The following is a 14,246-nucleotide window of genomic DNA, read 5'->3' on the forward strand; positions in this document are numbered from 1 at the left end:
GACGCCATTATCCGCCGCTGGGTTAGGCGGAAGAGGAAGTCCCTCTGATCTCCTTTCCTCCACGTCCACTCTAGCAAACTAATACTCTATCGTTTCAATTCGTTCAAGCTCGGCCTCTCTCCCTCCGGTATAATGTCAGTAGTAGCGATGCCGCTGCTGTACTCTTACTCTCTGCTTACTGGGGGCGAGTGTTGCTGCTTTGTCGAGCGCCATCTAGCGACATAAGGTTGAAAATCACCCTCGTTCTATCTTTACCCAGAAGCGTTTGCAAGAGGCTTTCATGGATTCCGTGGTTCCTTCTGTGCCATCCATCATAATCATAAGTTTTATTTGTCAAGCATATATAACCTAACAGGTAAAAGTATAAACACAATTTGAATACACAAAGAGAGTAAGAGTAAAAAGGAATATTAGGACAGGGACGGTAGGCACGCTGATGCACTTATGCATGCCCCTTACAGACCTCTTAGGAATGGGGTGAGGTCAACAGTAGACAGTTTAAGCTTAAAGTTTTGGGGGTTTGGGGAAGAAACTATTTATTTATTAGTTCAATTTATATGCCGCCCTTCTCCAGAGACTCAGAGCGACTTACAATGCATTATAGCAATAGCCTTCATACTTTTTGTATATACCTGCTTATTAGGGCTTTTGACCCCTCCTAAGCAGTGTTCTTTTTATACAAAGTCAGCTTATTACCCCCACAATCTGGGTCCTCAATTTAGCTACCTGGAAGGATGGAAGGTTGAGTCAACCTTGAGCCTAGTGAGATTTGAACTCGCAGTAATTGCAGGCAGCTGGCAGCTAAGTGCTATTTAACAGCACTTTAGTCCGCTGCACCACCAAGGCTCTTACAACTACAAAGTCAGGTAGTGCATTCCAGGCATTGACCACTCTGTTACTGAAGTCATATTTTCTGCAATCGAGTTTGGAGCGGTTTACCTTGAGTTTGTATCTATTATTTTTGTGTGTATTGTTGTGGTTGAAGTAGTCATTGACAGGAAGAAATTGTGGCAGTTAATTTTATGTACTATGCTTAGGTCACACTGAAGTCGGCGTAGTTCTAAGTTGTCTAAGCCCAAAATTTGGAGTCTGGTGGCATAAGGTATTTTATTGCGATTAGAGGAATGGAGGACTCTTCTCGTAAAATATCTCTGGACTCTCTCGATTTATTTATTTATTGTATTGTGTCCTATTCGACTCCCACTGAGCACAGGAATAGCTTTTGTCCATGACAATTTATCCTAGCCAGTTTTTAGCCTAGGATGTGTGTGTGCAGGAGAACTCCTTGAAATCTGCCTTGGCAAATGGTTGGAGCTGTTAGAGTTAAGCTGTTGAATGGAAGCCTCTAGCCCTAGTCTGTCCTTTGGGGTCTGGTAGGGATGCCCTCATCCTCACTCCAACTGAGCCAGGAGCTTCTTCTGCAGGAACTAAATCAAGGGAAAGCATCCGTGGAGGGAACACAATGTGCCATCAGGCAAGGACAAAGCGCATCACCTTTGTGGATTAGTGGAGACTATCCTAGCCAGTTCTTTCTCTTAAGGGTGCAGGATACCTCCCCAAAACTATATTTGCAACTGAGGAAAGCTTGAAGAGTGAAGCTTGACCCTACTTATCTTCACAAGATTAGGCAGATGCTGCATCACAAAAGTTGATAAAGGTCTTGTTTGTATGTTCAGCCTTAAACGATTGCCAGCTTCATATCCCTTTAATAGAAGAATGAAATAGGGGACAAAGCCATATCCAATTATGTACGGTGCCTTCCGCCGTGCCTGTAAAACCTTCTTTTTTCAGCAAGCCGGACTGGCTTAACTTTTTTCTTAATTTTTTAAATGTTTTAAATGGGTTTGTTATTGTTCTTAAATTACGGGGCCAAATTTATATATATTCTTTTAATACTATTTTAATGTTTGTAATTTATGTTTTTATTCGGCTGTACACCGCCCTGAGTCCTCAGGGAGAAGGGCAGTATATAAATTGGAAAATAAATAAATAAATAAATAAATAAATAAATAAAATGTACAAGTTGTCCTTGATTTACTTCATTTAGTCACCATTTGAAGTTACAAGGTTATTGAAAAAAGTGACATGACCATTTTTCACACTTAAAGGCCAGTAGAGCATTGTCACATGGTAAACATTCAGAGTCTGGACAATTATCTTTCTGACAGTTGCAGCGTTCTGGTGTCATGTGATCACCTGTGGCAACTGAGCTGGTTGCACAAACTGGGGTTCCTCTTGGACTCCTGCTTGGGGAGGGCATGGCTGGGGGAAGGGCTTTCAACAGATTCATCTCATGCGCCAATTGTGCCCTTTCCTGCACTTGGATGCCTTACACAGGTGGTCACTCTTGCTATTGGTCGCCTCCTGTTTGAATTCCTGCTAGAAACTTCAACTGGTCCAGAACGCAGCAGGCGCACACAGTAATGGAGGCCCCTAGGTTGCCTATGTAAGATCTTTGTGGTGCGAACTACACAGGTTTTTTTTAAGGTGGAATTCAAGCTCATCATCTTTAAAGCTATTTATTATAGCAATAGTGATCAGACATATATACCAGTGGTGGGTTGCTCCCGGTTTCGCCGAGCTGGTAGCGGTGATGATGTGACGTTACCAAACCGGTTCTCTGTGACTGGGAGCTGGGCCCTCCCGCCCACCCCCGCTTTATTCCTACCTTTATTTCTTGGTTTTTAGCCCAGCTGATAGGCCTGGTAGAGTGGATTGCCGCACCTCAGCTGTCCAGAAACCTAACGCGCTTGCATGGAGTGCAAGTTTGGCGCGTGTGCAAGCGAAGCAAGCCTGCGCGCAGCAATCACGCGCAAGGCACATGCACGAAGAGAACCGGTAGTAACACCGGTTGGAACCCACAACTGATATATACTATTTATATATCACTACACTATGCTTTGTACACTATCAGTTTACTGTCCCCAACAATCTGGATCCTCAGTTTACCGATCTCAGAATGACAGAAGGACGAGTCAACCTAGAGGACTGTCAGGATTAGATTCTAGGCTGTGGGCAGAGTCAGCTGGCAATGCCGCATTCTAACCACTGAGCCAACAGGGCACCGGTCATTATTTTCCCACCTTTATCTTTGCATCTATGTGTTCTTCAAGGTCAGATAGGACAGGCACACTCAGGGCCTCTTGCCTTAAATATTGCCATATGATAGGGGCTAGGAAGTGTGTCTTGTCTGTTGCAGCTCCTGCCCTATGAGACATTCTTCCCCCTGAAGTTTGGCAGGTCTTTATCCTCCTGGTCTTCTATAAAGCAAAGAACAACTAGTTTTTCCCCTCAGCACTGGGAAAAGAAGAGGGAACTGCAAATCAGAAGGTGAATTGAAACCAGTTGAAATTTTTGTTTTTATCCCTTTGGTTTTAATATACTTTTAAAATTAATTATTGATTGGGAACCAGCCAGAAATTGTTATAACATGGGTGGCTGCTTAAATATTTTAAATGTATCATAGGAAGAAGATATGAATGAATGAATGAATCCATTGAGGCTACCCCTCTGCAAGTTGCTTGAGGTAAATGAAGATCTATACAGTCTGCTAATCCTAAAATGGTTTACTTCTCCAATTTAACTCCTTTTATTTAATGTAACTCCTCACAGGGAGAAAGATTACCAGTTTTGAGGAAGAATTGCAGAAGAAATGAACATAATAATTTCTGGAGGCCTTGTTAACTTCTCAATTGAACAAAAGAAAGAATCATATTTTTGGGATTCCTAGACCATCGGAATGCCTAGACGTGCCCTGTATTTGCAGGGTAAGTACATGTTAAATGTGGAATATTTGCATTTTGCCATATGGGGTTGATTAATTTCTGTATTAAGGTTTTATTGCTGTAAACCATGTGGAGTCATCATACGTTCAGCTGCCATATACATGATAAGTAAAAATACATACATGCAAGTTTATATCCCCCTGTATTATATGCAGAAATAACTCGAGGCATGAAACATACCTAATAGAGATCAAAACTCACTTTCTCTGGCCCAGAAGTTCCCCTTGACTCCGTGGAAGGTTATGACTGCACTGGGCCAAATTAAGGAAGCTCAGATCTCATCCCTCATGTTTAATAAGACATGCTTGACTAAGAAGAATCCCTATAAAAAATTAAGTTATCAATTTCTTAGCTGGGCTTTCAGTAAGAGACAAGAAACAAAATTCAAGATTTCTCTAAAGAGATCCATTTTTTCCTGATGTAGAATTTCTTCTGTCATAAGGGAGGAATTTTGTGCAAAACATTGTTCGCAATCTGGGCATTTGAATGGTTACTCTCCTATGTATACCCTTACATGATTTACAAGGCTAGACCTACAACTGAAATCTTTCCCACAATCCGGACACTCGTATGGTTTTTCTCCTGTGTGAGGCCACTTGTGTATTACCAGGGTGGAACTGTGCCTGAACCTTTTCCCACAAACCAGACACTGAAATGATTTTTCTCCTGTATGACTCCTCCTGTGTTTCACCAAGTCGGAATTTCGATGAAAACCTTTCCCGCAATCAGGACATTTATATGGTTTTTCTCCTGTGTGAATCGTCTGGTGCAACACAAGTTCAGAATTCCAATTGAAACTTTTCCCACAATCTCCACACGTATGCGGTTTCTCTCCTATGTGATTCCTCTGGTGTATCACCAGATAATAATTCTCACTGAAACTTTTCCCACAATCCAGACACTCATATAGTTTTTCTCCGGTGTGAGTCCTCTGGTGTATCACCAACTTGGAATTTTGAAAGTCTTCCCACAATCCTGATACTCATATGGTTTCTCTCCTGTGTGAGTCATCTGGTGTTCCACCAGCTAGGAATTCCGACAGAAACTTCTCCCACAATCCGGACACTCATATGGTTTTTCTCCTGTGCGAGTCCTCTGGTGTGTCACTAGGTTGGAATTCTGACTGAATGTTTTCCCACAATCCAGACACACATATGGTTTCTCCCCAGTGTGTATTACCAGATTGGTATGCATGCTAAATATTTTGTCACAATGGGAGCACTGTTAGAGTTTCTCTTTGGTATGGGTCCTTTTACGAATCATGAGAGACCTGTTCTGAATAAAGCTTCTGACACACTCCAAACATTTGTATGGTTTTCATGGGGTGGTTCGGCTTATGCATCAATCCGATGTGATCTGCAATCTGTTTTTTTCCCAATATAGGCAATTGGTGGGGATTTTCCAATACCAATATTCTTGGATTCTTGAGGAGGCCAGCAATGTTTCTGATCTCTTAGTTGGTGGTTCTTTGATTCAAGCTACTCTTTCCTTCTACAAAGGCTTTCATTAATTCCTGCCAGTTTTGCCTATCCATGTAACCTTTCTATTTCCACTGACTTCTAGGTGTTCTTTACTGAGATACTATCTTCCTTTACTTCTCTTGTAATGTTTCTTTGGGTTCCAAACCCAAAGAAGAATCCACTGAGCCGAGGTGGCGCAGTGGTTAGGGTGCAGTACTGCAGCTACTTCAGCTGACTGCTAGTTCAGCAGATCAGCGGATCAAATCTCACCGACTCAAGGTTGACTCAGCCTTCCATCCTTCCGAGGTGGGTAAAATGAGGACCCAGATTGTTGAGGGCAATATGCTATTTAGTATACTGTCTTTGGTGTAAGCTGCCCAGAGTCCTCGGAGAGTGGGCGGCATAGAAATATGAATAATAAAAATAAAAAGAATAATAAAAAACACTCTTATTTTTTTGCAGCTGAAAGCTTTGTTCTCATATTTCTCTCCACTGTCTCTCATTAGCTGAGGAAGGACAAGTATATTTACACTTCCTGAAGGAAGTGGAAGATTTTGATTGAGGGTTTGTTTTACATTTTAAAGTGGTTTCTCATTCTCTGTTCCAGAGTGCTCTTCTTGGCATCCTCTTGGTCTATAAGATTAGTGGATTGATGGATTCATTTTATTATACAGTACTTTGTTCATTACATAGTTGAATGTGCTGACAAAAAAAATGACACAACAATTATCAATGGAAATCAAATTTATCAATCCATGGAGGTCTGGATGTGGAGTTACACTCAAAATTAAAGTGGAAAAAAACACTACAGGTTGATCCAACTTTGATGTAATGTCCTTAAAACAAGTCAAAATGAGGCTCAGTAGTGTGTGTGGCCTCCACATGCCTGTATGACCTCCCTACAACGCCTGGGCATGCTCCTGATGAGGTGGCGGATGGTCTCCTGAGGGATCTCCTCCCACACCTGGACTAAAGCATCCCCCAACTCCTGGACAGTCTGTGGTGCAACGTGGCGTTGGTGGATGGAGCGAGACATGATGTCCCAGAAGTGCTCAATTGGATTCAGGTCTGGGGAACGGGCGGGCCAGTCCATAGCATCAATGCCTTCGTCTTGCAGGAACTGCTGACACACTCCAGCCACATGAGGTCTAGCATTGTCGTGCATTAGGAGGAACCCAGCGCCAACCACACCAGTATATGGTCTCACAAGGGGTCCGAGTCTCATCTCGGTACCTAATGGCAGTCAGGCTACCTCTGGCAAGCACATGGAGGGCTGTGCGGCCCCCCAAAGAAAGGCCACCCCACACCATTACTGACCCACTGCCAAACAGGTCATGCTGGAGGATGTTGCAGGCAGCAGAACGTTCTCCACGGCGTCTCCAGACCCTGTCACATCTGTCACATGTGCTCAGTGTGAACCTGCTTTCATCTGTGAAGAGCACAGGGTGCCAGTGGCGAAGTTGCCAATCTTGGTGTTCTCTGGCAAATGCCAAACGTCCTGCACGGTGTTGGGCTGGAAGCACAATCCCCACCTGTGGACGCTGGGCCCTCATACCACCCTCCTGGAGTCTCTTTCTGACCGTTTGAGCAGACACATACACATCTGTGGCCCGCTGGAGGTCATTTTGCAGGGCTCTGGCAGTGCTCCTCCTGTCCCTCCTTGCACAAAGGCGGAGGTAGTGGTCCTGATGCTGGGTTGTTGCCCTCCTAGGGCCTCCTCCACGTCTCCTGATGTACTGGCCTGTCTCCTGGTAGCGCCTCCATGCTCTGGACACTATGCTGACACAGCAAACCTTCTTGCCACAATTCGCATTGATGTGCCATCCTGGATGAGCTGCACTACCTGAGCCACTTGTGTGGGTTGTAGACTCCGTCTCATGCTACCACTAGTGTGACAGGACCGCCAGCATTCAAAAGTGACCAAACCATCAGCCAGAAAGCATAGGAATTGGGAAGTGGTCTGTGGTCACCACCTGCAGAACCACTCCTTTATTGGGGATCTTTTGCTAACTGCCTATGCTTTCCACCTGTTGTCTATTCCATTTGCACAACAGCATGTGAAATTGATTGTCAATCAGTGTTGCTACCTAAGTGGACAGTTTGATTTCACAGAAGTGTGATTGACTTGGAGTTACATTGTGTTGTTTAAGTGTTCCCTTTATTTTTTTGAGCAGTGTACTTTGTTCATTACATAGTTGAATGTGCTGACAACAAAATCACACAACAATTATCAATGTAAATCAAATTTATCAACCCATGGAGGTCTGGATGTGGAGTTACACTCAAAATTAAAGTAGAAAAAAACACTACAGGCTGATCCAACTTTGATGTAATGTCCTTAAAACAAGTCAAAATGAGGCTCAGTAGTGTGTGTGGCCTCCACGTGCCTGTATGACCTCCCTACAACGCCTGGGCATGCTCCTGATGAGGTGGCGGATGGTCTCCTGAGGGATCTCCTCCCACACCTGGACTAAAGCATCCCCCAACTCCTGGACAGTCTGTGGTGCAACGTGGCGTTGGTGGATGGAGCGAGACATGATGTCCCAGATGTGCTCAATTGGATTCAGGTCTGGGGAACGGGCGGGCCAGTCCATAGCATCAATGCCTTCGTCTTGCAGGAACTGCTGACACACTCCAGCCACATGAGGTCTAGCATTGTCGTGCATTAGGAGGAACCCAGGACCAACCGCACCAGCATATGGTCTCACAAGGGGTCTGAGGATCTCATCTCGGTATCTAATGGCAGTCAGGCTACCTCTGGCAAGCACATGGAGGGCTGTGCGGCCCCCAAAAGAAATGCCACCCCACACCATTACTGACCCACTTCCCAACCAGTCATACTGGAGGATGTTGCAGGCAGCAGAATGTTCTCCACGGCGTCTCCAGATCCTGTCACATCTGTCATATGTACTCAGTGTGAACCTCCTTACATCTGTGAAGAGCACATGGCGCCAGTGGCGAAGTTGCCAATCTTGGTGTTCTCTGGCAAATGCCAAACGTCCTGCACGGTGTTGGGCTGGAAGCACAACCCCCACCTGTGGACGTCGGGCCCTCATACCACCCTCACGGAGTCTGTTTCTGACCGTTTGAGCAGACACATACACATTTGTGGCCCACTGGAGGTCATTTTGCAGGGCTCTGGCAGTGCTCCTCCTGTCCCTCCTTGCACAAAGGCGGAGGTAGTGGTCCTGATGCTGGGTTGTTGCCCTCCTACGGCCTCCTCCACGTCTCCTGATGTACTGGCCTGTCTCCTGGTAGCGCCTCCATGCTCTGGACACTACGCTGACAGACACAGCAAACCTTCTTGCCACAGCTCGCATTGATGTGCCATCCTGGATGAGCTGCACTACCTGAGCCACTTGTGTGGGTTGTAGACTCAGTCTCATGCTACCACTAGAGTGACAGGACCGCCAGCATTCAAAAGTGACCAAACCATCAGCCAGAAAGCATAGGAACTTTGCTATGGTCTGTGGTCCCCACCTGCAGAACCACTCCTTTATTGGGGATCTTTTGCTAACTGCCTATGCTTTCCACCTGTTGTCTATTCCATTTGCACAACAGCATATGAAATTGATTGTCAATCAGTGTTGCTACCTAAGTGGACAGTTTGATTTCACAGAAGTGTGATTGACTTGGAGTTACATTGTGTTGTTTAAGTGTTCCCTTTATTTTTTTGAGCAGTGTAGTTTAAAAAATGGCTGCAGAACCTGGGAAAAAAGCATTCATATTAATGAGTTAGTTTCATTATTGCTTAAAAATGACTGCATGATACGTGAACGAAGCAGAAATACCCCATATGTTATCATGAAAAAAACAAACATCAAAATTCTAGTTTGATCTCTAACATTATGATTAGTTTGGCATCTTGGTATTGTTTGACAATGGAAGTCCATTGATCTGGATATATAGTGGGAAAACATGTCAATAAAATCAGAAGGAATGAAGTGATTCGTAGAAGGTGAGGGAGGTGGGTGGCTCAGAAATATTAAAAAATATATCAAGATTTCTCTATATCGCCCAGCATAAAATCACAGGCAGAAGTTTTAAATCCTTCAGCAAAAGTATAAAAACATTTGGGGAGAGAAAGAAAATGCAACAGGAGCCGATATGTTTCATTCTTGTCCCTTCGCTGCTTCTAGGCCGTGGAGGAACCCAAAGGGCCCGACTTGCTCCCGGCTTCTGCTCCGACCTTCCCTCCACTCACCTCCCAGGAGCCTCTTCCACCCTCCAAGCGGCACAAGAGGCTCCGCCGACGCCATTATCCGCCACTGGGTGAGCCGGAAGAGGAAGTCCCTCTGATCTCCTTTCCTCCACGTCCACTCTAGCAATCTAATACTCTATCGTTTCAATTCGTTCACGCTCGACTTCTCTCCCTCCGATATAATCTCAATAGTAGCGAAGCCGCTGCTGTACTCTATTCACTTCTTTCTAAGGCGCGAATGTTGCTTCTTTGTAGAGCGCCATCTAGCGACATAAGGTTGAAGATCATCCTCGTTCTATCTCTAACCCTAAAACGTCTGCAAGAGGTTTTCATGGATTCCTGGTTCCTTCTCTGCCCTCAAGTTTTATTTGACTCCCACCGAGCACAGGAATAGCTTTCGTCCATGACAGTCTATGCTAAACCTTTTCTTTCAGGTCTCCCAAGAGTTCACTCACTGGCCCTTTTCCTCCAACTAAACCAAAGGAAAGGGTCCAAGGGCGGGAGCGGAATGATGTGTAACAGCCAACCTGAAAGTGAACCTCCCTTGGGGGCTGCTGAAGATTGTTCCACCCAGTTTTTAGCCTGGGGTGGTGGAGCTGCAGGATAATTCCTCAAAACCTCCCTTGGCAAATGGTTGAAGCTGTAATAGTTCAGCTGTTGAATGGAAGCCTCTAGCCCTAGTCTGTCCTTTGGGGTCTGGTAGGGATGCCCTCATCCTCCCTGCAACTGAGCCAGCTTCTTTTGCAGGAACTAAACCAAGGGAAAGCATCCCTGGGGTGAACACAATGCGCCATCAGGCAGGAACAAGGGGCACCTCCCTTCTGGATCACTGGAGAGAATCCGACCCAGTTCTCTCTATTGAGGGTGCGGGATAACTCCCTAAAACTACATTTCCAACTGAGGAAAGCTTGAAGAGTGAAGCTTGATCCTACTTACCTTCACAAGATTAGGCATCATAAAATACTGCATCATAAAAGTTGATAAAGGTCTTGTTTGTATGCTCATCTTTAAACGATTGTTAGCTTCATATCCCTTTAATAGAAGAATGAAATAGGGGACAAAACCTTGAAGTGCCCACCCACATTGCTTCCAAACCCATCTAGATAGGAGTTACTATTTCTCCCTTTGCATTCTTGCAGCTGGAACTGCCGGGATTACCCTCAGTAAGCAACCTGGTTTAACACCTACATGAAACTGTTAGGGGAGGCCATCCATCCTGTGATATCCAATTATGTACAAGTTGTCCTTGATTTACTTCATTTAGTGACCATTTGAAGTTACAAGGTTATTGAAAAAAATGGCATGTCCAGTTTTCACACTTAAAGGCCACTGCAGCATTGTAACATTGTAACATACTCTGGGCAATTGACTAGTCTTTGTGACACTTGCAGTGTTCTGGGATCATGTGATCCCCTTAGGCGACTGAGCTGGAAGTCCTCCTGGACTCACAAGTCCTGCTTGGGGAGGGTATGGTTGGGGGAGGGGCTTTCAACAGATTCATCTTGTGTGCCAATTGTGCACTTGCCTAGACCAGGATACCTTGCATAGAGGGTCACTCTTGCCTTGGTCACCTCCTGTTTGAATCCCTGCACTCAACCACTAGAAATGTCAACTGGTCCAGAATGTAGCAGCACACACAGTAATGTGGGCCCTAGGTGCGCCATGTAACATCTTTGTGGTGCAAACCGCACTGGATTCAGTTCTTTAAGGTGGAATTCAGGTTTATCACCTTTAACAGTATTTATTACAGCATAGCGATCGGACATATATACCACCCCACTCTCAGTTTACAGTTTCAGCATATTGTCCCCAACAATCTGGGTCCCCATTTTGACGATCTCAGAATGATAGAAGGGTAAGTCAACCTAGAGGACTGTCAGGATCCAAGCTGTGGGCAGAGTCACCTGGCAATACTGCATTCTAACCAATGAGCCACCGGGGCACCTGACATTATTTTCTCACATTTATTTTTGCATTTTTCAGGTCAGATAGGACAGGCACACTCAGGGCCCCTTGCCTTAAATATTGCCATCTGATAGAAGCTAGGAAGAGAGCCTTGTCTGTTGCAGCTCCTGCCCCATGAGACATTCTTCCCCCTAAAGTTTGGCAGGTCTTTATCCTCCTGGTCTTCCATAAAGCAAAGAAAACTAGCTTTTCCCCTCAGCACTGGGAGAATAAGAGAGGACTGTACATCAGAATGTGAATTGAAACCAGGTTTTTGTTTTTAGGCATTTAGTTTTAATACAGCCTTAATGTTAATTATTGATTGGGAGCCAGCCAGAGATGTTATAACATGGGTGGCTACTTAAATATTTTAAATAAATCAGAGGAAGAAATGAATGAACAAATGAATCCGCTGAGGCTACCCATCTGCAAGTTAATTGAGGCAAATGAAGGTCTATATACTGTATTTGTTTATCAATTTATAGGCTGCTAATCCTGAGGGGGTTAACTTCCCCAATTAAACTCCTTGCAAGGAGAAAGATTACATGTTTTGTTTTATCTCTATTTTAAATTTTGTATTTATATGTTTTATTTTATGGCTGTTCACCGCCCTGAGTCCTTCGAGAGTAGGGCGGTATACAAATTTAATAAAATGAAATGAAATGAAATGAAATGTTTTGAGGAAGAATAGCACAAGAAATGAGCATAATTGGTAAAGCCTGGAGGCCTCAATAACATCTAAATTGAACAAAGCAAGAATCATGTTTTTTGGGATTCCTAGACCATCTGAATGGCATCAACCTTCCTAGACGTGCCCTGTATTTCCAGGGCAACATGTTAAATGTGGAATGTTTGCATTTTGCCATTTGAAATATATATGGGGTTGATTAGTTTCTGTATTGTTTTATTACTGTAAACCATGTGGAGTCACGACATGGCATAAGATGCTAAGTAAAAATGCATACATACAAGTTTATATCCCCCTGTATTATATGTGGAAATAATTCAAGGCATGAAACATACCTAATAGAGATCCAAACTCGCTTTCTCTGGCCCAGCAATGGCAGTTCCCCTTGGCTCCGTGAAAGGGAATGACCGCACTGGGCCAAACTAAGGAAGCTCAGATCTCATCTCACTTGTTTAGTAATAAGATATACTTGACTATGAAGAATCCCTGCAAGAAATTAGGTAATCAATTTCTTAGCTGGGCTTTCAGTAACAGACAAGAAACGAAATTCAAGATTCCTCTAAACCAGCGGTTCTCAACCTGGGGGTCGCGACCCCTTTGGGGGTCGAACGGCCATTTCACAGGGGTCGCCAAAGCCCTCTCTGCCCCCCCATGCCTTCACTCACCCTCATTCTCTGCTCTGTTGGATCGCCGGCCGTTCGTTTACCCCGCCCACTCCCAATCTATTGCTGCCTCCGGAGTCCCAGCTGATGGCTAGAGGAAAAAAAACTGTTTAAATTCTTGCCGCGGGGCTTCAAAGGGCCGCCCTATAGCCAGTGGTGCAGCCAAACCGTTTCTTAAATTGCTGGCTTGCCCCGCCCCTCCGCACCACTATTTATTGCCAATAAATAGTGGTGGGCGAGGGGCGGGCGAGCCAGCAATTTAACAAATGGTTTGGTGTTTTTTTGTAATTTTATTGGCCCACGGAGCTTCAGCATAGGCTAATTGGCCCTGGATTAGATCGGCTCCTGACCCTCAGCTGATTTGCTCTCAGCTGTTTTGCTCAGGGCTCTGGTGCTTGCTTGCAAAGAGTGCTGATTTTTTTCCCCCTAGCTATGCTGAAAAATGAATCTGAAAGTAAAGCAGTTTGCTGTTGCTGCAAAGCAGTTTGCTATTGCTGCAAAGTTGGAAAATTAGGCAGGCAGATTTCTTTTCTTTTTCCTCACCAAAAAAGGTAGGTGCAAACAATGGGAAATTTAGGGAAAAAGAGGAGAGTTCAAGATTTTAAAACACAAAAGAAAAAAAGCTCTATTTAACTAGGGAATTGTAATAATTGAGATACTATTAATTGTATATTGTGTTGAAAGCAGAAATGGTTAAGTTGTGGTTTGGAGGAATATATGGGGGAAATTATTTATTATTATTGGTAAATATAATTAATTGATTTGTAAGAAATTGGATTGCATGGAAATAATTGGAATATTCATGTTCATATTGATTAATATACAAAAAAGGTAGTTATATAACTAATTGATTTATATTAAAATGTTGAATTTATATTAAACAACTGTAATATTACATAATTAACCAATGCGAGGATGGATATAAAAATAGATAACAATGGGAAGGGGTATAATATAGAATAGAAGGGAAAAATTGAATTTGATTAAGATTAGAGATGAGGATGAAGGGTAATATTGGTTTTTTACAAAAATAGATGAGGAATAAATATGGCAAAAAGGAAATATAGAAATTGTAAATTTAATTGAAATGACTAAACACTGTTTAAATTTGTGAACGGGCCAAAAACTCTGTTCAAAGAAAATACATTGTATGTTTGTATGTGTGTTTCTAATTATTGTTATTTATTCATATTTGTTCTCTTTTATTCTTTAAAGTTTAACAATTCATTCTTTATCTTAATATCTTTATATTTGTTTGGGGTTGGATTTCCTCTCTTTCATCTTTTTTATTGTACAGCAATCTTTCTCCTCAAATCTAACACCTTTCTCTTTTCTTTCCTTCTTACTTTCTCTTCCTCCCCTTCTTCTTCTCCTCAGTACTTCCTCTTCCTTTCTCCTTCTCCTCCTCTCTTACCCTCACTCCTACTCTAATTTCCCTTCCCTTCCTTCATCCCTCTCTATTGCTGTATCCTTTTATGCATATGGACTACTCAGAGGGCTGAAAAA

The 14,246-nt window shown here is 43.6% G+C and overlaps 1 protein-coding gene across 1 annotated transcript in view; it reads right to left on the minus strand.

Annotated features, from left to right (window-relative positions):
• Positions 1–14,246, minus strand: part of LOC139312044 (zinc finger protein ZFP2-like) — a 52,715-nt gene that overhangs the window by 10,238 nt on the left and 28,231 nt on the right. The window lies entirely within an intron of this gene.

Source organism: Pituophis catenifer, unplaced genomic scaffold (assembly GCF_029215685.1).
Source record: "Pituophis catenifer annectens isolate HBS135680 unplaced genomic scaffold, rPitCat1.0.hap2 SCAF_2, whole genome shotgun sequence".
NCBI lineage: Eukaryota > Metazoa > Chordata > Lepidosauria > Squamata > Colubridae > Pituophis > Pituophis catenifer.